Source organism: Macaca mulatta, chromosome 15, assembly GCF_049350105.2.
Source record: "Macaca mulatta isolate MMU2019108-1 chromosome 15, T2T-MMU8v2.0, whole genome shotgun sequence".
Taxonomy (NCBI): domain Eukaryota; kingdom Metazoa; phylum Chordata; class Mammalia; order Primates; family Cercopithecidae; genus Macaca; species Macaca mulatta.
The window spans coordinates 2,656,590-2,681,996 of NC_133420.1; the positions used below are offsets into that span (position 1 = coordinate 2,656,590).

The 25,407-nt window shown below is 46.5% G+C and overlaps 1 long non-coding RNA gene across 1 annotated transcript in view; it reads left to right on the top strand.

The window, feature by feature from the left end:
- Positions 1-16,303: 16,303 nt before the first annotated feature.
- Positions 16,304-25,407, top strand: part of LOC144334916 (uncharacterized) — a 119,083-nt gene continuing 109,979 nt past the window's right edge. The window contains exon 1 of the long non-coding RNA XR_013405174.1: positions 16,304-16,350. This is a non-coding gene — a long non-coding RNA (uncharacterized LOC144334916). The remainder of the gene's footprint in view (positions 16,351-25,407) is intronic.

The window sequence follows — 25,407 nt, forward strand, 5'->3', positions numbered from 1 at the left end:
GGTAGCATTCCATAACTGAAGCATAGGGCATATCTGACTTCATCTGACAAGGCTAAAATCATGATTATTTTTCTAACTGGGAAATTTATGTAACTTATTTGCCAATAAACAACCATCTCTCTCTCCCCATTTTCTGACATAACGCTAGTCGTTAGAGAAATGTTCCGATGATGTTCATGAAAGAACAAACCAATGTCTTCCGCTTTAATACCACCTATTTCACACATATGACTCTTGCTGCTTCCATGTGACACTAAAAATATCGGGAGTGCCAGGAAGTCTCTTTAATCATCGTTCTCCAACGTGCTCAGGAGATGAAGTCATTCTGTGAAGTGGACTTCAGTTGACACCACTGAGAAAATGTCCTAGAGAAAGTAAAACTTGTAGTGGCCTCATACTTTACAGAAATAATCCAACTTCTTTCTTTCATTTCTTTCCGGTTTTTGGACATTAATTGTAATTGGTTCAGGGCGACCTGTTTCTGCATCAAAGTCTTGGGAAGCTTCCATCTGTTTTTATATTATATTATATTATATTATATTATATTATATTATATTATATTATTTAGAAATAGAGTCTCACTGTGTCACTCAGGCCAAAGTGTAGTGGTATGATCACGGCTCACTGCAGTCTCAACCTCCCAGGCTCGAGCCAATCCTCAGGCCTCCACCACCTGAGTAGCTGGGACTGCAGGTGTGCCACCATGTCCTGCTAACGTTTTATTTTTATTTTTTTATTTTTTGTAGAGACAGGATCTCGTTATGTGGCCAAAGCGGGTCTCAAACTCCTGGTCTCAAGCAATCCTTGTGTCAGCCTCCTAAAGTGCTGAGATTATAGACATGAGCCATGGCACGCAGCTGATTTATTAGTTTATTTTCTCAGAACTCTATGCAACCTGATTCTTAATACATAAGGAAAGAGAAGCCAGTCAAAAGTGGAAGTAGTTGCACACAATGAAAGTGTCATTTGGCACTTAGACAAGAGAGGCGGATTATAAAAATGAAAGATCTACATGTCGCAATTGGCTGTGGGCTTGGACTCCAGCACTTTTTATTTTTATTTTTTTAGGAGATAGTGTCTCACTCTCTTACTCAAGCTGGAGTGCAGTGATATAATCATAGCTCACTGTTATCTCAAACTCCTGAGTTCAAGTGATCCTCCTGCCTCGACCTCCCAAGTACCTGGGACTACAGATGTGCCATCGCTCCAGGTAATTTTTTTTTTTTTTTGAATTTTTGTAGAGACGAGGTCTCCCTGTGTTGCCCAGGCTAGTCTCAAACATGTGACCTCAAGCAATCGTTCCCCCTTGGCCTCTAAAGCACTGGGGTTATAGGTGTGAGTCACTGTACCCGGCCAAGAAACCAACCCCACCTGTTTTCTATATAAAGTTTAGCATCTAGATACGAGGCAAAATAAGTTTTCAAGATCAAGGAGTCTGAAGGGAAGCTGCTGGGAGGGGAATGGGCTCAAGGCAGCGTTTTCTGGTCTACAGTTTTGCTTATTCTTGGACTTTCCAAAGTCCTGAAAGAAGCAGAAGGAAAGTGAGAAGAGAGGAAGAGGCAGGAGGAAAGGAGGAGGGCTGCACCTCTGCGGTTGCAGATTAGCCCAAGCCGGCTCAGTGGCTGGGAAGGAAGGGAGGAAACCCCCAAGGCCGAAGGTGGAGTCAGAGTCCTGGGTCCAGCAGAGACTGGACAGGAGGAGGGTGCCGGGAGCCAAAGACCTTCCTGCTAGCACTGCAACCTCTTAAACTGCTTAGGCTTTTATCTAAATTTGATATGTCCGCATTTTGTAGACCTCCAAACCAAGTCACTCAGGGTAACCCAGACAGGAAGGGGAGGATGATAGGAGAAGGTGCCCCACCTGATGATGCCCTTCTGGCTTTTATCCATTCCTGGGAATGACTCTTTCTCCAACTCGGGGGATACCCCTATGGGAGAATACAGTGGCGTGGACCAGCAGTGGAGAATTCCAAGTCCAAAAAACGATTGGCATTTTCAAGGAAAGTAAGAAATCATCCTGCATATATGAAATATTGGGAAAAAGGTTGTTACTAATAATTCTCAAGCGACCACTCTGGTGAGACTGGGTTTCTCTGGGGATGTGTGGAGCAGGGTGTGTGTACCGTGTGAGCACATCCCACCCTTCAGACTCCTTCAGCTCCTGTCTACTGTAGCAGTCAGAGGGCAACTCCTGTCCTCATCTCCTCTGAGTGACCCACTCACTCATTCACTCACTCATTCATTCACTCGTTAACTCATTCACTCACTCACTCATTCACTCATTCACTCCTTCACTCGCTCACTCACTCATTCACTCACCCTTTTACTCACTTGCTCATTCATTTACTCATTCACTCACTCATTCACTGACCCATTCACTCACTCACTCACTCATTCACTCACCCATTCATTCACTCATTCATTCCCTCATTCACTCACTCAGTCATTCCCTAACTCACCCTTTCACTCACTCACCCATTCACTCATTCACTCACTCATTCACTCACTTATTCACTCACTCACTCATTTCCTCATTCATTCACTCAATCATTCACTCACTCAAATCATTCACTCATTCACTCACTCATTCACCTCTTCACTCACTCATTCACTCATCCTTTACTCACACACTCACTCATTTATTGACTCATTCACTCACTCACTTGTTCATTCACTCACTCAATTCTTCACTCCCTCATTCACTTGTTCGCTCACTGACTCATTCACTCACTCTTTCCCTCACCCATTCACTCACTCACCCACTCATCTGTTCACTCACTCATTCACCCACTCACCCATTCACTAAGTCACTCATTCATTCACTCACTCACTCATTCATTCACTCACTCACTCACTCATCACTCATTTATTCCCTCGGTCACTCACTCATTCACTCACTTATTCACTTGCTTATTCACTCACTCATTCACTAAGACGCTCATTCATTCACTTACTCACTTATTCACTCACCCATTCACTCACTCACTCATTCACTCATTGACTCCCTTGGCAATTCATTCACTCACTCACGGTCACTCATTCAGTCATTTACCCACTCACTCACTCATTTCTCCTTCCCTCATCCACTCACTCACTCATTCACTGACTGACACTCACTCACCCATTCACTCATTTACTCACTCATTTACTCCTTCACTCACTCACTCACTCACTCACTCACTCACTCACTCCCTCCCTCCTTCATTCATTCATTCAGCAGCACCCATGACAGGTTCACTCTGTCCTGGGCTCTGCTGTTGCCCTGGGACTGCAGCAGGGAATAGTCAAAGATCTCTGAATCCACGGCATTCAGAGTTCAGCCAGGGGACCTTTCGAGAAGCCCAGCAGATAGGTGAAATGCCCCATGTGTGACACTGACGAGGATGTTTTAAGAGCAGCAGGGAGGGAACAGGAGTGTGCGTGGAGCCCAAAATTTCTAAGAGGGTGATCTGGGGAGGCCTCACCGTGCAGGAGACCTTGCAGGACAGACCTGTGGAAAGTGGGCAGAGTCGGTAGGGAGAGGAGGGCCTGGGTTGAGGAAAGAGCAGGCTAGGCCTGAGGTTGTCGGGTGCCTGCATGGGCCTCTGGGCAGCACCAGGATCTGAAAGGACCAGAGGACAGGCCAGTGTGGCTTGTGTGGGGTCTGTGACTCCGAGTCAGCAGAGAAGATGCCTGAATTACATCCTGATAGGTGCACCCTGACTTTGAAGCTGAGGACACCCGAGACATGGAGGTGGGGTGGAGGTTGGGGCAGAGCAGGGGATGAGGAGGGAGCCTGTTCCGGTCCAGGTCAAAGGTGGTGGCCTGGCCCTAGTGGCTCCAGATGCAATGAAGAGCCAATGGGGACTTTCCTGAGGGACTTAGATGCCAGGGTGGAAGAGCACTGCAAGGCTTCAGCCTGAGCCCCTGGGAGGATGGAGTCACCAGGAGCTGAGGTAAGGAAGACTGAGCGATGGGGGGTTGTGTGGGGGGTGCAGAGGCCTGAGCTCAGTTTGGCCCCTGCAGATTTGAGATGCCCACTCCATGCACAGGCCGAGACAGCAGAGAAGGGGAAGAGACTGCAGCTCAGGTAGCCCTGGGATGTGCAGCCCCACATGCTGGGGCACTGGGTCATGGTGTCCTCATGGCTGGGAGCTGCTTCCCTCCTGGGATGCCAGAACTCCTTTAGGGCACATCGGCAACTCCTGCGCTCACCACTGAGGGGAAGTGGGAAGGGCAGCTGTCCCTATGCATGTTCTCCTTCACCTTGTCCTAGGCAGGTCCCAGGCAGCACCACCCTCCCAAGTGGCTCCCCTTGGCCGCTGTCTCTAGTGTTCACAACCAGACCCTAGAAGAGGGCTGGACTCAGCGGCTCACTTCTGATGAATAGAACCAGGCAAAAGAGATGGTGGTCTCTCCTGAGATTGGATTGGGAGGAGCTGAGGTTCTGTCCACTGGAACTCTCCCCCTGGCTCTTGGTAGGTGCTAGTTCTGGCAAAGCCAGTCACCCGCCCAGGGCAGAGGGCAACCTGAAGCTGATGCCACAGAGAGACTGGGGCCTTCAGTCCAACAGCCTGCAAGCAACAGAATCCTGCCAGCAACACAGAAGTGAGCATGGAAGCAGCTCCTCCCCTGATGAGCCTGAGCCTTCAGAAGACACAGCAGCCCTAGGCAGACACCTGCTGCAGCCCTGGAGAGCCCCTGGGGCAGAGGGCCCAGTGAAGCCTGCCTGAACTCCTGGCCCAAGGAGTAATCATTCCTGGGGTATAAGTGTGTGCTGGTGTGGGCCTTTGGAGTAATCTGTCAAGGGACAATAAAGAACAAGCACACACCTCAGGTCCTACTGGGTGGAAGCTGTACGGTCAGCACGGCATGTAATATCTTCCTCTTGAATTAGAAGATTCATTGCTAAGGCCAAAGTTAAAAAAAAAAATTAAAAACCTCTAGTTGTAGCAACATTGAAATACATGACTTTCAAAAAAAAAAAAAAAAAGCCATAGCTATTCTTTTCCATCTTTGCTACAGGTATATATTAATATATGTTAATTCCCTGACTGACTGAGCAAGGGGCCAAACTCATAAGAACAGATGTGTGAGGACCGTCAGTGACCACCCTGACCCCAGCCCTTATACACAGACAAACTTTTGAACATAATCCGTAACCTTGGGGGTCTTGACACTCTAAATTTTATTGTTTTTCATTAGCTATTTCTATTCCCTAAACAATACCTGTTCATCGCAGAGAAAAATGGCATTGCCTATACTAAGCAAAAGAAAGGAAATAAAATGCTCAGAAACATTTACAGATGTATGCAGACTCACACACACACACACACACACACACGCACGCACTCACACACAGGCTCGCACTGCGTCTAGGCCTGCCTTTTCACTTATTTGTATGTCCTGAACATATTTCCATGTCAGTAGACACATATCTTTGTAGCGGTAACAGCAACTAAATATTATTGCAGCGCATATTTTTACCATCATTTATTTAACTCATCATGTTTGAACTGTTAGGTTGTATCTATCATTTTCTGTATTACAGACAATTTGATGACAAATGACCAATCCCCTAATGTTCAATATAAAAATATCAATTGTATAAGGAGATAACGGGTATTTGGCTAAAATAAAATTCAGTGTGGCCCACCTTCTCCACATGTAACATGCTCTAAAAAGGCATGAATAATTAAATTAGCCCTTCTATTCTCCAGCACAGATCCTGAGCCCAGCTGTGGGTGCAGGTGCTTAGAGCCTCGGTCTCCTCTTCTGCCCGCCAGAAGGCAAAGGCCACTCAACTGCCACCTTAAGACAGCCAGGATTCGCCTCTCCCTTTTAATTAATAGAATAATGCTCAGGTTCACTGCATGAGAGCAGCGCTCTCTGACTTTGCATTCATCAGGATAACCTAGGTGGTTTGTTTAAAACTACACATTTCCTGGCTGAGCTCCCAGAAACTGGACTTCAGTGGTTTAATGGGGGTGTGCATAGGACAGGTGATTCTGAGGACCACGAGGGGTTAGGAATTTCGCCGTTAATTCTGGCCAAGGGAGAGATTAGACTATCCAGCATTGTCTGCAGCATATATTTTTTTTCCTCTTTTGCAATGAATATTTGATGCTCAGCGGGATGAGCCCCAGGATGAGGCACACATCCAAGAAAAATCCATGCCTCTCCATCTTTTCCCCAGGATTGCCCTTTGGTGAGACTCTCCTTTGCGATTGCTTCACTTTCCCGGGTTCATAGAACAAACCTCTTCTTAGTCTCTTTTGTTGTTTCCTATCTGTTCAACAAACACCCACTGCGCAGGACCATCCTCCGGAAAGCCCTCGAGTGGGGCCGTTTGGGAGCCCTTCTTCGTGGGGTGAGCACTGAAGGAACCGGGATCCCATAAGCCCGTGCTTTTGTAGGGGCTGCTCCCTGTCCCATCGCAGGTAACTGGCACCAGGCTGTTAAGCTGTGGATGGGCAACTGGCACAGCGCTTTGGATGTGCGTATTTCAGCACGTGGAGTTGGCCGGTGAAGTCAGCCGAGGTCGGCACAGCGTACAGCAGCGCGCCTGTCCATAGGGAGGAAGCGTCGTCCCGCCTCCCCGCCAGGTCAGTCCCGTTGCGCCTCCTCCTATCCCACTCTGACTTTCGCGCGCCCATGCGTCTCTGAGTGTAGCGCCCCGATACTCTCCCCCACCCCAAGGATTCTTCTCCCTACGGGACGAGCTGGGGGCCCGGGAGCGCCACAGACCCCGTGGACCCGGGAAATCGCAGCTTCGTCATAGCTAAGCTCGCCGCGCTCAGCTTTTCCCACCACCTGGAGGATCCACTCTCCGTGCGTCCTTCCCGACCTCAGGCTGCAGAGAAAACGTGGGGGCGGGGATCGAGGAAGCCGCGCGCAGAGGCTCCTAGCGCAGCCCCAGGAGGAATCCTGCCGCCACCAAGAAGCTGTGCGCGCGGCCGGGCTCGGCGCTGACAACAGCCGGATCTACCGGGCCTGCCGCGAGCCTCCGCGTCCAGGTGGGGTCTCCGCGCCCCAATTCCACCCCGCCCCGCCATCGGCGCTCCCCGCAAGTGCGGGGTTTCCACCGGCCCCGGCGTTCGCGCCCACTCACGGTCTCCCTTGCCCCACCCCCCCCGCCCCGGGAGATGCTCCCGGCGTTCTATTCCGCCCTGCCTTGGCCCGCCCAGCGAACGATGTGACCCCGCCCCCTTGCGGTCTCCCCTCCCCCGGTCGCTGCCCCTGCCCCCACCTGTGGCGCTCCGGGCATCTCTAAAGGCCCCAACCAGAGTCCTCCAACCCACCCGCAAGGGTAGCACACCGGCAACGCGGCCCCACCCCCAGGGACTCCGCCCACTTGTGGTGTTACCCCCGCCTCCGCGACCTCACCCACCGCTAGCGCGGCAGCCACCTACGACGACCCCCGCGTAGGTCCTCCTGCCCACACCCGGCCCCGGCCAGCCCCTGCCCCTTTCTCTGCCCCTTTCCCTGCCCCTGCCCCTGCCCCTAGCCGCGCCCCACCCCCGCAGCCCCTCCTGTGCGCTTGGGCCCCGCCCGTCAAGGCCCTTTGACGCTAGGGCCGGGCGGGGGCGCGGGCGGGGCAGCGTTTCCGAGTCGGGCGCGCGCCGGCAGGGTCTCCATTGCCTGCTGCGCACCCGGACTAGCGGCTGCCCTCGGCCTCCTCGTCTTGGACGCGGAAGACTCCCGGGCCCCCAAGGGCTCCTTGCGGAAGTTCCTGGAGCACCTCTCCGGGGCCGGCAAGGCCATCGGCGTGCTGACCAGCGGGGGACATGCTCAAGGTGCGCGCCCCCCTCCGGGCGGCGAGGGAGGGACGGACGGAGAAGGGGAGAAGAGGGAGAAGGGGAGAACAGGGCGAAGGGGATGGGGGAACCGGGCAGAAGAGGGGGAAGCGATGGGAGGACCCGGGGAAAGGTGGGGAAGCGATGGGAAGAACTGGGGAGAAGAGCGGGGAAGCGATGGGAAGAACTGGGGAGAAGCCCGTGCCCGGGAGCGGCAGGGGTACCTGCGGGGCGGCGGGAGCCGGCAAGGCAGCCCCGGGGTCCATGCCGGGTGGGGCGGAGGAGGAAGGAACATGGCGATAGGAACCTCCATTCGGAAAATAGTGAGCTTTCCACCCTCTCCGGTTTATGTTTTAAATTGAGCCTGGTAGAGGGGGTCGCCTGGAGCACCTTCCGGGGTCGTTCTGCCTCTGAGCTGTAGGATGGGGCCGGGCTTCCCCTCCGAATCCTGGGTACAGCGCGATCACTTCTTAAGTTGCCCCCGCCCCCCAACTCCGCCCCACGCCACCCCCCAGCTTGTCGAGGAAGAAACGGCCGGATCCCGGCGGGCCTCCTGTCGCCTCGGGCCCCCCGCGGCGTGGGCGGGGTCCCGGCTGCTGCAATGCGGGAAACGGCAGGGGTGCTCTGGGTTCCCGCCTAGCGTCTCCGAGGCAGTCAGGCAGCCCCTCGCGTTTCCGTTGGAAGATTTTAAAAAAGGGTTTCCTGCGCTCGCATGTGCTGTCGCCTTCCGGCTCGTGACAAAACCGAAAACTAAAATGGGTCCCAGGCCCTCCCCGCCAGCCTCCGCGGACGGGAAGGAGCAGGAATCGGGGACTCCGGGACGTCAGTGGCGCTGCAGCGCGGGCTCTGGGCTTCCCCTGTCCTGTAATGTGGAAAGGGCTCTCCAGGAGGGGCCGAGCCTGGGCCCACGACGCAGGCGCTCCGGGAGGACATTTAACATTGAAGAGCGAGAGGTGGTGGAGACTGCGCTCCCCAGGCCCCGGGTGCACGTAGGGGCACCGGTGCCCAGGTTCAGGAGGCTGAGGCCTTCTTGGCCAGGTAGCCTTGTTAAATCTATCTGAAAATCACAGATAACTAAGTATCAAGTCGTCACAGATCATTTTAGTATCCTGAATGAGATGGCTACGGAAAACATGAAAACGTCGTTACTGGTTACGTGCATGATGCATCCAAAACATTGTTACCTGCACAGTGGCAGCACTGATATTTGTGGGCTTTTGAACGTGTGGACTGGAGTGTTAAGAGCCCTTCAGAGTTATGACAGTAGTTTGATTTGAATGTTCTTTTCTTGGCGAATAAATGCTGTACATTGAATTTACCCAGGAAACTAGGAAGGTGAACCCACACGAAGGACACAGGCCTGTGGGCTGCTCCAGGCGCCCTTAGGGCGTTGCAGGGCCTGAGCCATGCGCTTCCTGCTCAGCCTCCTGAGAGCCGTGACGGCGTCTCTGTTCTGCCTCACACTGGACCCGCTAGTTTCATATTCTTGTTATGGTTCCGAGGCTACAAGCGGTTGGATTCTGTGAGACACTCTCTGTCTTCCTCCTCCGGCTGCTTTCAAATGGGTCGTCTTTTTTTAGAACTGATTTTTTAAGCAGTGATTGATGGGGTGAGTTGTAGTGCTGTCCTGAACTGCGGAGGAGCGCATTGAGGAACCTGGGTTTTGATGCTGTGCACATCAGCAGAGTCACCAGCCCAGGGCCCTGTCAGTCCCATTATTAAGCTCATTTCTTGCTCTTGTCATCGTTACTCAGACGCCTTAAAAAAAAAGCAAACTCCTGCTTACCGTCACTGGCTGAGTTTGGCAAATGGGTGTTTACCCTGGAAAGAGGGGCATTTTGTCCTCTGGAACGTCTAAGGCGCCCTTTGGTGAGGTGGTCTGTTTCTGACCACTCTATCCCGTGGGCGTCCTTCCTACTTCCACCTTCCCTTTCCGAACGCCTCCGCCTCCAGGGCTTTAACTTTCCTTCTGTGTGTGTGCCACGCAGAGGTTATGACTGTTGTGCCAGTGCCCTGTTTTTTCTCTTTCTTTCTTTCTTTCTTTCTTTCTTTCTTTCTTTCTTTTCTTTTCTTTTCTTTTTTCTTTCTTTCTTTCTCTCTCTTTCTTTCTCTCTCTTTCTCTCTTTCTTTCTTTCTTTCTTTCTTTTTTCTTTTCTTTTCTTTTCTTTTTTCTTTCTTTCTTTCTTTCTCTCTCTTTCTTTCTCTCTCTTTCTCTCTTTCTTTCTTTCTTTCTTTTTTTCTTTTCTTTTCTTTTCTTTTTTCTTTCTTTCTTTCTTTCTCTCTCTTTCTTTCTCTCTCTTTCTCTCTTTCTTTCTTTCTTTTCTTTTCTTTTCTTTTTTCTTTCTTTCTTTCTCTCTCTTTCTTTCTCTCTCTTTCTTTCTCTCTCTCTCTTTCTTTCTTTCTTTCTTTCTTTCTTTCTTTCTTTCTTTCTTTCTTTCTTTCTTTCTTTCTTTCTTTCTTTCTTTTTCTTTTTCTTTTTGCTGAGGGCCCAAAACTTGCTGCATCTCAAAAGAAGCAATTGCATCCATTTGTTCGCGATGAGCATAAACTGCTCTTTAAGGGAGACTAATTGGTAAACCCGGCTGCTGTGGGTAGAAAGACAGAGGTGGGTGCGGAAGCAGGGCTCTGCCTCTTGGAAGCCTGCACAACCTTCCTGCTTTCTTTCTTCAATATCCGCGGGGGTGGGGGTGGTTAATTTTAATAAGCCCTGGAAACCAACAAAGCAGGAAAGTGCTAAGACATTGAGGTGTGAGATTTAAAATGACAACCAGCAGCCTCTCATTCTTCCTTCACTGAGGAAGGAAGGAACCAGTTGCCTCTTCGTTTTGGGGCTGCAGGGTATGTTTGGCAGCGACACTGGCCCTTTGTGCTGTGTGACTCATGAATTGAGATAGTTCTTTACTAAGTGTTTTGTGCAGTAGGTATGAAAATGGGGAAAGAGGGAGCACTGTCCGGGGTGGAGAGGCGTGGAGAGACGCTGTGATACATAGCGAGTCCTTTTTTTCTGGGCTCCTGGTTTTCAATCTTTTTCTTCTTTTTTTCCTAACAGCTTGAAAGATGATTTTTGTGTCTTAATTAAAAGATTGAAGACTGTGGGTCAGACCCAAACTAATTCCATTGGCATCAAAGAAAAGGATTCTTTACATATTTATCTATAGGCATAATTAATTTTTTAATTTTTTACTGAATTATCTGGTTAGTCAAATCATACATTAGAGAAGTAATATTAAAAAATAAAAAATGTATCTGTAAACATATCCCCCTTCCATTCCAGTCTTTGTCTCTGTGTAATTTTAGAACCTTGGGCCATGATGTACATAGAGTTTATATTCTTTTAATATCTTGCTACTTCATTGTTTTCATGTTTAATCTTTGGGTTGATGTATCACAGGTTACTTGACCGTTTCTTACAGGTGTTTGGTTTAGTTTTTTTTTTCCCTTAACGCTAATGTAAATTTGAGTGTTTGGATGGTAGTTTTAGCAGAATTTAAGGCAGAGTCTCAGTTAGGGTGATGGATCGATTTATAGTCCCTAGTTTGAGGAGGGAGGTGGCAATATGCCCTTTCTTCTAAAATTGATATGTTAAATCACAATGGACATTTACATGATTTTGAGCACTTGGGACTCCCCTGGGGTTCACTGTTATTGCACGGTCAGGGCTGGGGATCTTCTGCTGGAGAGGCCCCCAGCGTGCCCAGCGCAGGGTCCTGAGTGTGTTGCTGCAGGACAAGCTCTGGGCTTTGCCCTGCAGTGGCCGTCGCTCTGGGAAGAGCTGGCTGCTCCAGGAATGAGGCCTATGCTCTGAAGCTCACAGTCAGCAGACCAGCAAAGGTCAGCACAGATGACCTTATATGAATCATTCATTTAACAAGCATTCATGGAATACACATTCCATGCAGTTGGAACTTAGAGTGGAAGGCCATCAGTTCACTGTTGTCTCAGCAGAACTTTGTCCCTGGGTCCCTGTTGAACTTAGAGTGGAAGGCCATCTGCTCACTATTGTCTGAGCAGAGCTTGGTCCCTGGGTCCCTGTTGAACTTAGAGTGGAAGGCCATCAACTCACTGTTGTCTGAGCAGAGCTTGGTCCCTGGGTCCCTGTTGAACTTAGAGTGGAAGGCCATCAGCTCACTGTTGTCTGAGCAGAGCTTGGTCTCTGGCTCCCTGTTGTAGCCTCCGCTCCTAGGAGGTGCACGGTGAGTGTTGGGGGACCCTCTCCAGGCACAATTGCTGAACAAGGACCCCTCCCAAGGGTGTCAGCCCTAGGCCCTGAGCTCTGAAGAGGAGGAAGGCATTCCTGGAGCCATCTCCCCTTCTGGATACTGAGCTCTGCACAGAGAGAAACTCTTCCACATTCACTGCAGTGAAGTTCATACTTTAGAGACTGGGGCCTGCATTCCCCAGAATTTCCATGGCCACAGGTGGTGGCTGCACCATGCGACTGGTGTCTATGTTTCCTGGAATTTCCATGGCCATAGATGGTGGCTGTACCATGTGACTGGGGTCTGCATTCCCTGGAATTTCCGTGACTGCAGGTGGTGGCTGCACCATGCGACTGGAGTCTGTGTTCCCCAGGATTTCTGTGACCATAGGTGGTAGCTGCACCATGCGACTGGAGTCTGTGTTCCCCAGGATTTCTGTGACCACAGGTGGTAGCTGTACCATGTGACTGAGGGTCTGCGTTCCCCTGAATTTCCGTGGCCATAGGTGGTGGCTGTACCATGGGAATGAGGGTCTCTGTTCTCTGGAATTTCCATGGCCATAGGTAGTGGCTGTACCATGCGACTGGGGTCTGCGTTCTCCAGAATTTCTGTGGCTGCAGGCTGTGGCTGCACCATGCGACTGGGGTATGCATTCCTCGGAATTTCCGTGGCCATATATGGTGGCTGTACCATGTGACTGAGGGTCTGCATTCCTTGGAATTTCCATGGCCATAGATAGTGGCTGTACCATGTGTCTGAGGGTCTGCGTTCTCTGGAATTTCTGTGGCTGCAGATAGTGGCTGTACCATGTGACTGAGGGTCTGCATTCCTGGAATTTCTGTGGTCGCACATGGTGGCTGTACCATACAACTGGGGTCTACATTCCCTGGAATTTCCTTGGCCACAGGCGGTGGCTGCACCATGCATCAGGTCCTCTGTCTCAGGAGTTGGTGCCATTGTCTCTGTTACTCCCTCGCCTGACACACAGAGGCAGTTCCTGACTTTATCACTCCCAGGAAACACACAGGCATCTGTTTTGGATCCTTGTTTTATTTCCCCATCACCTTTCTCATCAAAGGGAAATTCACATCCCTCTAAAGCTGAAAATGGTGTGGGGCCCCCTGGTGGTCTTTCCAAGGCATTATCAGCAGGTAAATTAGATCATGTGGGCCAGTGTACCTGAAATGAAAACAGAAAGGTAAGTCGTGTCACTAAGCTTTGGTGGGAGATTCAGGGTCTTTGTTAGTGGCAGAATCATCCAAAGTAAGTTGTTTGTTCACTGCAGATCTAGATGGTTGGCTGTGTCAGGATTAAACTTAGCCAGTGTCGACAGAGTGTCGCTTAATCCCTCACGGAAGCGTGTCAAGTACATTGAAGAATAGCTGCCAAGTCTGCTATTGTCGGGAGAGAGGCAGGTACGTCTCTCGCTTAGCCCAGTGCTGCAGGAGGCCAGGCTCACGTCAGGCTGTGCGTGTGAGTGGGTTGGATTTTTAGCACTCTGGGACGGTAAAGCACAAACATCTATTTTTAACTTGTGGGTGACCTTCTTCTGTGCTGCTTGAGTCTCTGTGGGCCTTTCTGTTTCCTTCCTGAGGAGTCTGTGCCAGGGTCCCAAGCGTTCTCTGGGCTGCACCTCCGCGCCTGCCCAGTGAGGAGCCTCCTCCTGGTGGCTGTGGGACTGGGCTGGGCCCACACTGTCAGCATCGTCTGGGGTAAGCAAGCCCGTCCTTCCACACCTCAGTGTCCCCAGCTGTTGAACAGGGCTAATCAACTGACCGTCAGGATTAATGGGGATCAGATGCGCTCATCTCATAGCCCTGCTTGGTAAATAGCCACTTCCACTCTGTCCTCCAATGTGCTACTCTAGACTTTTGCTTTACCTCCATTTAGCCAGGTGATTCGAGGTGACAGTGACTATCAAGAGGGATGTACAGAGGAAACCAGTGGAAGAGAGCTCGAGGAGCAGACATGGGCGCAGGGAGCACAGTGCGGGGAGCACGGCTGCAGGGAGCATAGGCATGGGGAGCACAGATAGGTGTAGGGAGCATGGGCGTGGAGAGGACGGGTGCGGGGAGAACGGGTGTGGGGAGCACGGGCGTGTGAAGCATGGGTGCGGGGAGCACGGGTGCTGGGAGCACAGGGCATGGAGAGCATGTGTGTACTTGCTCTGCTCTGACAGAGGCTGCCGAGCATGTACTCTGTGCTCAGATGGGTCAGAGCCTCAGTGCCTCTTTTTAAAAAAAAAAAAAAAAAAAATCTTTTTTTAAAGATAGGACTTCTGTCTTCCTGGTGGCCCCTTTTAGTCGATACTCTTTTAAGCCTGCTTTTCCAGAGAAAAGCTAGGAAGGATGGCCTATATAGGTTCCAGTCTGGGCATATCTGGAAGAATGGGTCTTTTTTAGGTTTGAGTCTGGCGTACCTGGGGACATCTTTGAACCTCCACTCAGAGTCCCAGAACCACGTGTAGAGGCTCCCCAAATGTCTGCTGGGACTTTCCCCTCTGCTCGCGGATGATGAAGAGCAGAACCTCACCCTGCCACGACCTCTGGGGTCCTCCTTCCTGGAGGGCAGTGCCTTGGTGACCAGCGTGTGTAGGAGTCTGAGCTGGCACCTTCGGGCTATGCTGTGCAGCGGGGGCTCATGCCATGGGGCATTCTTGTGTTCTGCACCGGGACTGGTGACGTTGGGCATCCTCGTGCAGTGTGGACCACATGAGGTGCACATGAGCCAGACAGCTCCCGGAATTCGGAGCCTGGCTCTGTCTCAGGCCACCCACCTGTCTGTGGCATTTCTGAGGGATTGTGGGGACCGTATGAGTCTGTGTCCCCACCCTCACTGGCTGGACACCTGTGCCAGGCTGGAGCTTTATGTTTCACCATCCCCTGTTCCGAGTTGTGTGAATATTTATTTTCATTACCTACTCTCATGAGCTTTCCTTTTTAAAAAAAAAAAAAATCGGAGACAGACTTTGAAGTCCCCTGGCCCCACCGTTCGTGGACCTAATGGTATTGCAGAAATTATGACTTCAATTATGTATAATAACTGGGGCTACTTTAAAAGTCATGTAAAGGAACAAGGTGGAGTAGCCATTTCAAGCTGTACATCATGCTGGATTCTTAAGTGAACATTATCAGGCTTTCAACACGTTTTCTCTTTTTATTTACTTTGGAGAATATAATGGATGCTCAGAAGCTGTTGGGATTTAGTAAGAGGAAGTTATCCTTAAGAAGCTATTTAAGCAAGGGGACAGTTGGAGTAAACGTAAATTATGAACACACACCTATTCCAAACCAGAGAAATAAAAGCATCAACTTTACTGGGGTTGAAACTTGGGTGCTAGTGTGTCTTTCCTGCCCACAGTGACTGTGGCAGTGCTGTGGGCAGGAAATTCTGGAAAGAAGACTCGGTGCCAGTGGTAATTTTTGTGACGATTCATTTGCTTTCAGCTCAAGTGACTATAGTCTTACTTGCAAATGGCTAGGTCTCCACCAATGGACCACAACACTGACAAAGGACACATGAGAAATGACCCTTGGGTTTTTAACAATTATTATTTTTAATGGACACATTATAGTACATATCCATGGGATACAGTATGATATTTCAATACATGTTTTTCGTGTGTAATTAGCAACTCAGGGTAATTAGCATGTCCATCATCTCAAACATTTGTCATTTCTTAATGCTGGGAATATTTAAAATCCTCTCTTCTAGCTGCTTGAAAATATACAATAAATTGTAAACTGTAGTCACCCTACAAGGCTATAGCACACTAACCCTTATTTTTACTATCTAGATGTAATTTTGTATCCATTAGACAACCTCTCCCTTTCTGCCTTCCCGCCGCCCTTTCCTGTCTCTAGAAGCCACTGTTCTACCTTCCGAGGGTAGAATATCGTTTTCCTCATAGAGATCTTTAACCTTCTGGGTTAGATTTCTTCTGAGGTATTTTTATTTTTATTTTATATTTTTGTAGTTAAATGGGATTGCTTTCTTGATTTCTTTTTTCACTGGCTCATTGTTGGTCTATAGAAATGCTACTGATATTTATATGTTGATTTTGTATTCTGTAACTTTACTGAATTTGTTTATCAGTTCAAAGAGATTTTTGCTGGAGTCTTTTTTTTTTTTTTAATATATAAGAGCACATTGTCTGAAAACAGATAATTAGAGTGCCTCCTTTCCACTTTGGGTGCCCTTGATTTCTTTCTCTTGCCTGACTGCTCTTGACTAGGACGTTCAGTGCTGTGTTGAATAGGAGTGGCACAAGTGGGCGTCCTTGTCTTTTACAGATCTCAGAGAAAAAGCTCTTAGTGTTTCCCCATTCCCCATTATGTTAGCTGTGGGTTTGTCACATATGGCCTTTATTGTGTTGAGGTATGTTTCCTTCAGTGCCTCGTTTGTTGAGACTTTCTATCATGAAGCAGCGTTGAATTTTATCAAATGCTTTTTCTGTATCTATCGAAATGATATTATGGTTTTTGTCCTTAATTCTGTTGATGTGATGTAGCATGATTATTGATTTGTGTTTGATGAGCAATCCTTGCATCGTGGGATAAATCCCACTTGATCATGGTGTATAATCTTTTTGATTTGCTGTTGGATTCAGTTTGTTAGTATTTTGTTGAGGATTTTTGCATCTGTGTTCATCAGGAATATTGACCTATAGTTTTCTCTTTTTATTGTGTCCTTGCCTTATTTTGGTATCAGGGTAATGCTGGTCTTGAAGAATGAACTTGGCAGAATTCCCTCCTCTTCAATACTTTTGGGATAGTTTGAGAAGAATTGAAATAAAAATGTGTAGAGTTCAGCTGCGAAGTCACCTAGTTCTGGGGTTTTCTTTGTTGGGAGACTTTTTATTATTACTTAGTCATACGTGTTACTCATTATTGGTCTCTTCAGGATTTCCGTTTCTTCTTGGTTCCATCTTGGTAGGTTGTACGTGTCCGGGAATTTATCCATTTCTTCTAGATTTTCCAATCTGTTGACATACAATTGTTCAAAATAGTCTGTAATGATCCCTTGTATTTCTGTAGTATCAACTATCATTCTCCTTTTCTGTTTCTAATTTTATTTCTTTGGGATTTCTTTTTGTTTGCTTAGTGTAGCTAATGGTTTGTCTATTTTATTTATCTTTTCAAAAAACCAATATTTTTTTCTTCATTTTTATATTTGTTAGTTTCAAGTTTATTTAGTTCCTCTTTGATCTTTGTTATTTCTTTTCTTCTACCACTTTTGGATTTGATTTGTTCTTGCTCTTCTAGCTCATTGCAGTTCGTTGTTAGGTTGTTTATTTTAAATCTGTTTTTTAAATGTAGGAGTTCATTGTTATAAACTTTCCTCTTAATACTGCTTTTGCTGTATACCATAAACTTTGATATGTTGTGTTTCTGTTTTCATTTATTTCAAGAAATTTTTAAATTTCCTTCTTCATTTCTTCATTGACCCATTGGCTATTCAAGGGCATATTGTGTAATTTCTATGTATTTATACAGTTTTGAAAGTTCTCCTTGTTGTTGATTTTTTTTTTAATTAAACTTTTTGTTCTAGAGTACATGTGCACAATGTGCAGGTTTATTACATGTGTATTCACGTGCCAAGTTGGTATGCTGCACCCATTAACTCATCATTTACATTAGGTATATCTCCTAATGCTATCCCTCCCTCCTCCCGCCTCCCCCCTCCCCACAACAGGCTCCAGTGTGTGATGTTTCCTTTCCTGTGTCCAAGTGATCTCACTGTTCATTTCCCACCTATGAGTGAGAACTTGCGGTGTTTAGTTTTCTGTCCTTGCGATAGTTTGCTGAGAATGATGGTTTCCAGCTCCATCCATGTCCCTACAAAGGACATGAACTCATCCTTTTTTATGGCTGCATAGTATACCATGGTGTATATGTGCCACATTTTCTTAATCCAGTCTGTCATTGATGGACATTTGGATTAGTTCCAAGTCTTTGCTGTTGTGAATAGTGCCGCAATAAACATACGTGTACATGTGTCTTTATAGCAGCATGATTTATAATCCTTTGGGTATGTACCCAGTATTGGGATGGCTGAGTCAAATGGTATTTCTAGTACTAGATCCTTGAGGAATGACCACACTGTTTTCCACGATGGTTGAACTAGTGTACAGTCCCACCAACAGTGTAAAAGTGTTCCTATTTCTCCACATCCTCTCCAGCACCTGTTGTTTCCTGACTTTTTAATGATCGCCATTCTAACTGGTGTGAGATGGTATCTCATTGTGGTTTTGATTTGCATTTCTCTGATGGCGAGTGATTATTGTAGCAGGACTAGCCGCAGACAAAACATGATGGGAGGCTACATGCATCAGCTAACAGAACAAAACGTTTTACAGTGCTTTCTCAGACAATGTCTGGAATTTACAGATAACACTAGTAGTTTGGGTCAGGGGTTAATATTATTATTATTATTTTAACCACCAGGGCCAGGTGGTGGTGCCAAGGTCGTCTAGCTATTTATCTTACTTCTGTTTCCTTCCAACTTTTTGTTTTCTCCCCCTTCTCCTGTCTTATAAACTAGGGAAAAGGGGAGACGGGGAAAAGTTGGGAAAGACAACAGGAGAAGTGGTGGTCTCATTCTATATTATGAGCATTTTTTCATGTCTCTATTGGCTGCATAAATGTCTTCTTTTGAGAAGTGTCTGTTCCTTGTTGTTGATTTATAGCTTTATTCTGTTAGAGTCTGAGAATATCCTAGATGTTATTTCAATTTTAGAAAAAATGTATTGAGAATTCTTTTGTAGCCTAACATGTGGTGGATTCTAGAGAATGTTCCATGTGCTGAGGAGAAGAATGTGCATTATGTATCTGTTGGATGAAATGTTCTGTAAATGTCTGATAGGTCCATTTGGTCTACACTGGACTTTAAATTTGATGTTTTGTTGTTATTTTTTGTCTAGATGACCTCCAGTGCTGACAGTGGGATTTTGAAGCTCCTACTATTGTTGTGTTGGTGTCTCCCTGTCTCTCTCTGTCTCTCTCTCTCTCCATATATATATATATATATATATATATATATACACGCACACATATATATATGTGTGTGTGTGTGTGTATTTATGTATATATAAATTTATTTGAGACAGAGTTTTGCTGTTGTTGCCTAGGCTGGAGTGCAGAGGTGCAATCTCAACTCATTGCAACCTCCACCTCCTGAGTTCAAGTGATTCTCCTGGCTCAGCCTCCCAAGTAGCTGGGATTACAGGCATGTGCCACCATGCTGGGCTAATTTTTTGTATTAGTAGAGAGAAGGTTTCACCATGTTGGCCAGACTGGTATTAAACTCCTGACCTCAGGTGATCCACCTGCCTCCACATCCCTCCCAAAATGCTGGGATTATAGACATGAGGCACTGCGCCAGACCTCTCTTTCTATTTAGATCTACTAATATTTGCTTTACATATCTGAGTGCTTTGTTGTTGGGTGCACATATACTCGTAATTGTTATATCCTTTTGCTATTTTGATCTCTTTATTATATAATTACCTTTTCTTCTCCTTTTTACAGTTTTTGACTTAAATTGTGATTGATCTGAAATAAATATGGCTACTCTTGCTCACTTTTGATTTCCATTAATGTGGAATGTGTTTTTCCATCCCTTCACATTTAGTCTATGTGTGTCTTTGCGGCTGAACTGAGTTTTTTGTAGGCAGCATATAGTCAGTTTTTCTTGTTTTAAAGTCATTCAGGCCGTCTGTATCTTTTAATTGGGAATCTTGGGATTATTTTGCTATTGATATCACAGTCCAGACATTAAGATTTTCTCACTTAAGTTGCTTTACACAAATTAATATGAAGAGGAAGTAGAGTTTTTCTTTTGTCCTTTTGAAGAGAGTGATGGATTATTATTTTCACTTCATGCAAGTGAGGGACTCACCATGCCTGTTGGGATTTTAGAATTTCTTTCCTGTTATTAGGAACAGCAATGATCTGTAATGGGTTCCTGGAATCATCCAGTGATGGTCTGAATATCTTAAAAGTTTCCTTTCATGTCTCATTTTCTATTTCTCCCCTAGTAGCCATGCACCTGGGGCAGGACCTGGCCTTACATTTCTTTGGTTTCTTGATGATTTTTTAGGTTTAGTGTTTGACACAGTTAGGAGTCTGGATAAAATCAGCCCGTCTGGGAAGTGTGTAAGTCAAACAAGGACTTTCTGGTGACGTTATACAGGTTTCCCATGCCCCATGAGTACAGGAATAGCTCCCTGGGGAAGGAGAATGGGCACATGATGGCAGGGAGCCATTCTGGGATGGTCCCATCGTTCTGCAGGAATTGTCATGCAGGAAGAAGAAGCACGTGGTGACTGAGCTGGTAGTGATTCTGCTGATAGTTTTGATCGTTATGATTTGCTCCTGAAAGGTGATGTGGGATGAACTGCAATATTTAGAATGCTGACATTCCTTGAAACAAAGATATAGAAAAAGGTTTATAATTGCATGATGCCTTGTAGTTTTCAGCTGCTCTCATGTGGATCCTTTTTCGTGCTTCTGAAATGCTTTCCCAGGAGAGAGCGTTGTTCTTTGTATATAGATGAGGAGCCTGGGTTTCAAATGGTTAGGAATTCAGCACACGCATTGGAATCTTTAGTTTCCTGGAACATTTTCTATTCAAGTATAGACCACATGGCCTCTAAAGGCTGGCTCATTCTTAACACCGCGATTGGTTATCCAGCCTCACGTCTGGGGTGGGTGGCAGGAACTCCACAGCCATCCTGGGTGCTCTGGGGTGGGGTGGCTGAGCTGTGGCAGCTCCTCCCAGCTGAGCAGCAAGGCTGGGGAAAGCTCATTCCATTCCCCTTGGTTCTAACCAGGTAGAGGCTTACACTGCACGTTTCCTTAGCTGGGAACCTTTAGAACTTTACATTTAAATCTAATCTGTGATCCAGGGGGTAGACACATGGGTATTCACTGTACAATTCCTACATTTTTTGAATATTTAAAATTTTTTTTTATATGTGTCATGGACGACAAAAGAAATGAGACCCCTTTGAGTTAGCTTTTCTGTATAGCATCTTCTAGAATCAGGAGGCTGGACAGGGTTTAGTTTCATCAGAAATCTGAATCTTTCTGGTCAAGAGACGGCACTATTAAGTTCTTGGTTGTGTGGTTTCTGGGAAAGAAATATTCTAAATGAGTTCCAGGAATCACCTCTGTGGGATTTCTACAGGAAAAATGACCACTCTTGAAGCTTCGCTGTCACTAACAAGAATAATGGTGACGGTTTCTAAGCTGTCTCCAGCCAATCTTTAGTTCTTTTATGCAGAGTGCTTTTATTCCAAGTGAGGTGCCCTTCTGTTTAATAGTGACCTGCAGTTATTACAGGGACTGCAGCTGCATTTGATGGACGTGAACCTGTTCATCTCTGGCTCCCCAGCTTCGCCTCTGGGGTGCGTGGCAGGCGCTCCACAGCCATCCTGAGTGCTCTGGGGTGGGAAGTCTCTAGGGGGAGTGGACAGTGCATGGCCAGGACGTTCCTGTCCGACGTTCCACACTGGTGTGTGGGCGTCTCTGCCCTGTTTCCTCCGTCCGTGCATGTGTGGCGTTTCCTCCGTTCGTGCATCTGTGGCCTGTTTTCTCCGTGTGTGCCTCTGTGGCACGTTTCCTCCATCCATGCGTCTGTGGTGTTTCTTCCATCCGTGTGTCAGTGGCATTTCTTTCGTCCCTGCGTCTGTGGCACTTTTCCTCCCTCCATGCGTCTGTGGCGCTTTTCTTCCCTCCGTGCGTCTGTGGTGTTTCCTCCGTCCGTGCGTCTGTGGTGTTTTCTCCGTCTGTGGATCTGTGGCGTTTCCTCTGTGAGTCTGTGGCCTGTTTTCTCCGTCCACGCTGAAGGCCGTCACTTCTCTCTAGTCACCACTTACTGATCGCTCCCTGTTGGGGTCCGTGCCGGGGGTGGTGGAGAATGAAAGAACACACAAAAGACAAAGACACACAGAGAACATGGCGGCCGCGCTCAGAGCCTCCACCTCACTTTATTTATACTCCATAAACCCCACGTCAGCAGAAAGAATGCAATGCAAAACAAACTTTCTTTTCCCAGATGTAACCTTCTACTCAGTTCTTTGTTTCTATGCTCTTCCTTATCTGCCCGCCTTCTTGGCGCCTACGGGAGTTCATTAAAAGTTCAATTGGAGATACTGTCCTTGAGCCCTATCTATTCTCAGCATACTGCTTTCAAAGGCCCCTGCATTTCCCCCCCCCTTTTTTTTTGTTTTGCCTCAATCCTAAAAAGGTAGCCCATATTTGTTCTTGTGTTTTCTTTTGTTTTTGGAGGCGACGGAGGGAGCATCGAATCACCAAAAGAAGTAGACCCAATCCAAGTGCCCAAAGCAATATACTTCCAGAGATTGTAGAAATCCATATCTTCATCTGGGTCCATGGGTTAAAGCAAGGCGCTGACCCAGCTCCTGAAGGGTTACAGTTCCGGACAACACATGTAATTGTTGTTGAAATGCTTCGGAAATGTTCTGAGTGAGCTCTTGGATGTCCAAACTAATATTTTTATGGCCTACTAATAATTTTCGGATTACAGTCCAATTTTGAGAGATGTTAAAAGGCACAGGCGTTACACAAAATTGAGTGGAGTTCCAATCACATTGTAATGTCATCCGAGTACTGAGTACAGTGAGCTGATCTCCAAGCCATGTCAATGCTTGCTCCATGTTGTCCAATCTTTCAGCAAGTTGAGAATCAATGTTTCGTTGTTGAAGCCATAACCGGTGAGATTGTTCGTGCCATTGCTGCATAAATTCAGCATTTTGTATGCTTTGACGAAGAGCGAGTCCTGCTATGGCTGCAGTGGAGACCATGGCGACAAGGCTCATCACCGAGGCAATTATAAGTCCAAGGGCACGGAGGGTTCACTGGAGAGAAGTCCAAATATAAGTCTCAGGAGGTGATGCCCCCCATGGTCACGTAAGGTTAACAGGTAGCCAAATTTCCTTACGAGCCCTGAGGATATAAATATCCTCAGTAAAATTGTGCCACCAGGAATGATTGAGGCAAGACAAAAATGTACACGTATCTGTACTATTAACAATCCCCGTAAGATTATCCCATGTCAAATTTCCTGCTAATAATAGGTGGGGCTTACGGACACAAGAAATAATATATCAGGAGGTATTCCGATATAACTGAATATGAAAGGAGTTATTTGGGTTAGAAAGATTAAGGGGCATATTCCCCACAAAAGTGCTAATGGCATCGCCTGCAACTAACAACTTCCAAAAATAACTCTGTACTTCAGGCCTCCTTCACGCCATACCAAGGTTTCATTACTGTTAGCAGCAATACTTTTATTTACCCAGTGTCATTTCAAAGGTATGTGACTAAATTTTGTTTGAAAATCACCGTGCACACTTCAATCAGTTATTTGCATCCCGTTGTATTCTAATAAAATCCGGGGTTTAGTTCCCCGACATTATTGTCACTCCAGCACCTCAATATTAGGAGAAACGTCTAGAATAGGACAAAAAAGTAAAGAACTAGGAATAGTTTCATTACTATATACAGTATGATTATATTAAAAACTTCTAGTTACAATAATAACAGTATTAGCAGCCACATGACTATGATTATAACGAACAGCCCAAGCTTCATGTGATTTTCGGAGACAATGAGGACTATTTCCCATACATATTGGAAGTCCTTCCACTCCAAATTGGTATGTGCTGATTATAATTGCTGTTTCCCGTTCTATGTTGTCCTTGTCCATATGGGGGATGGCATCCAAGTAATGTTATTGGTGAAAACCTTAATTTCCGCCTCCTCTCAGGCGACTCCCTGATACAAGGGTGGAAAGGGAATATAAGTCCAATATTCATACAAAGCCTCACTAAGAGAAATAAGTCTCCCGCCGAGGCACATCTAACAAAGGAAGAAATGCATGCTGAATCCAGTTTTCTTTTCAACAGGGTTTCAATCATCTTGTAGGAAACAACTCAGGTCCACTCCCTGTAAGGACAAGAGCATAGCCCCGTCCCTGTTTTAGAACTTGCCCTTGAACATGCTTACCTTCTTCATTAGGATACCAAACCTTTAAACTGTCAGCAGGGACTATCACCGAGGGAGTTGAGGAAAGATGGGTTACGACAGCAGAGTCTTGCAATTGTCTCCATTGATTCAAAAAAATTAAGGTAAAAAGAACCTTCAAAATCTGGTTTCAAAATCTGGTTTCTGGGGGGCTCATTTCCCCCTTTTTGTTTTGTTTTAATAGTTAAGTTTTTAAAGTTAAATTTGTGCGCTCAATGATGGCTTGACCTTGACTGTTGCCCGGGATACCGGTGATATGTTGAATATTGTATTGCTGTAAGAAAACTTGTAATTTACGAGAGACATAGGCAGGGGCATTATTAGTTTTAAGTATGAGGAATGCCCATGATGGCGAAATAAGCTAAGAGATGAGTAATAACAGAAATGAGAAAAGGTATCAATGGTATGATGAACATACTTTAATCGTCTAAAAGAAGGGACACCTCGTGGATTAACCCCAGGTTGGAAGGATGGAATGCTCAAAGGAGCACAGGAAGGACAAGCTCGAATAAGAGAACGAGCTTGTTTATGAGTTAAATGAAACCATCGTTGAAGGCCAGAACTATTAGTGTGATGTAGAGTATATTTTTGTTCTGCAGCATGTAGGTGGCCGATTAAAAGCAAATCAATCTGAGTATTACCATGAACTAATGGCCCAGAAAGTTGAGAATGAGAACGAAGATGAGTGATGAATAAAGGAGCTCGACGTTGGCTCAAAGTAAAGGACAACAAAGAAAATAATTTCTGAAGAGAAGAAGTAGTACAAAGAGGTAAAGTGGCCTGAGAAATATAAGAAGTAACATAAACGGCGTATTGAGAATCACTAACAATGTTACAACCAGTAGTAGGGAAATCAAGTAAGACCATGAGAATAGCAAACAATTCTCCCTATTGCACCGAGGGATAAGGATAAACTGTAACTCAAGATTGATGAAGCTTCTTGCCAAGAATCAGAAGTTGCAAGAAGATAAGTGATCTGACTATGAGTGAATTGAGAGATAATTAAGGAAGGATCTCCTCCCCAAAGTTGTCGACAGTGATGCCGTCCTTTGATGATCAGTTCAGCTAAACGATCGATATAAGTAGCCAAGCGTTTAGATATTTTATTGGACAAAAAGATCCATTTTAGTGGTCGACTAGTTTGATGAATCATTCCTGTGGGAGAAGGTAAAGTATGAAATAAACAAAAGGAAGGGCCTTTTGAAGTTGCTCTTCAACAGGCTGGAGTTCCTGTAAAGCCAAAGGAGTTAAATGCCGTGAGTTGTCCAAGTGACTGTCTCCTTCTAGAATAGAAAAAAGATGTTATAACTGATATGTTGGTATTCCTAAAACAGGACGCATCCAATTAATGTCTCCTAGAAGCTTTTGAAAATCATTTAATGTT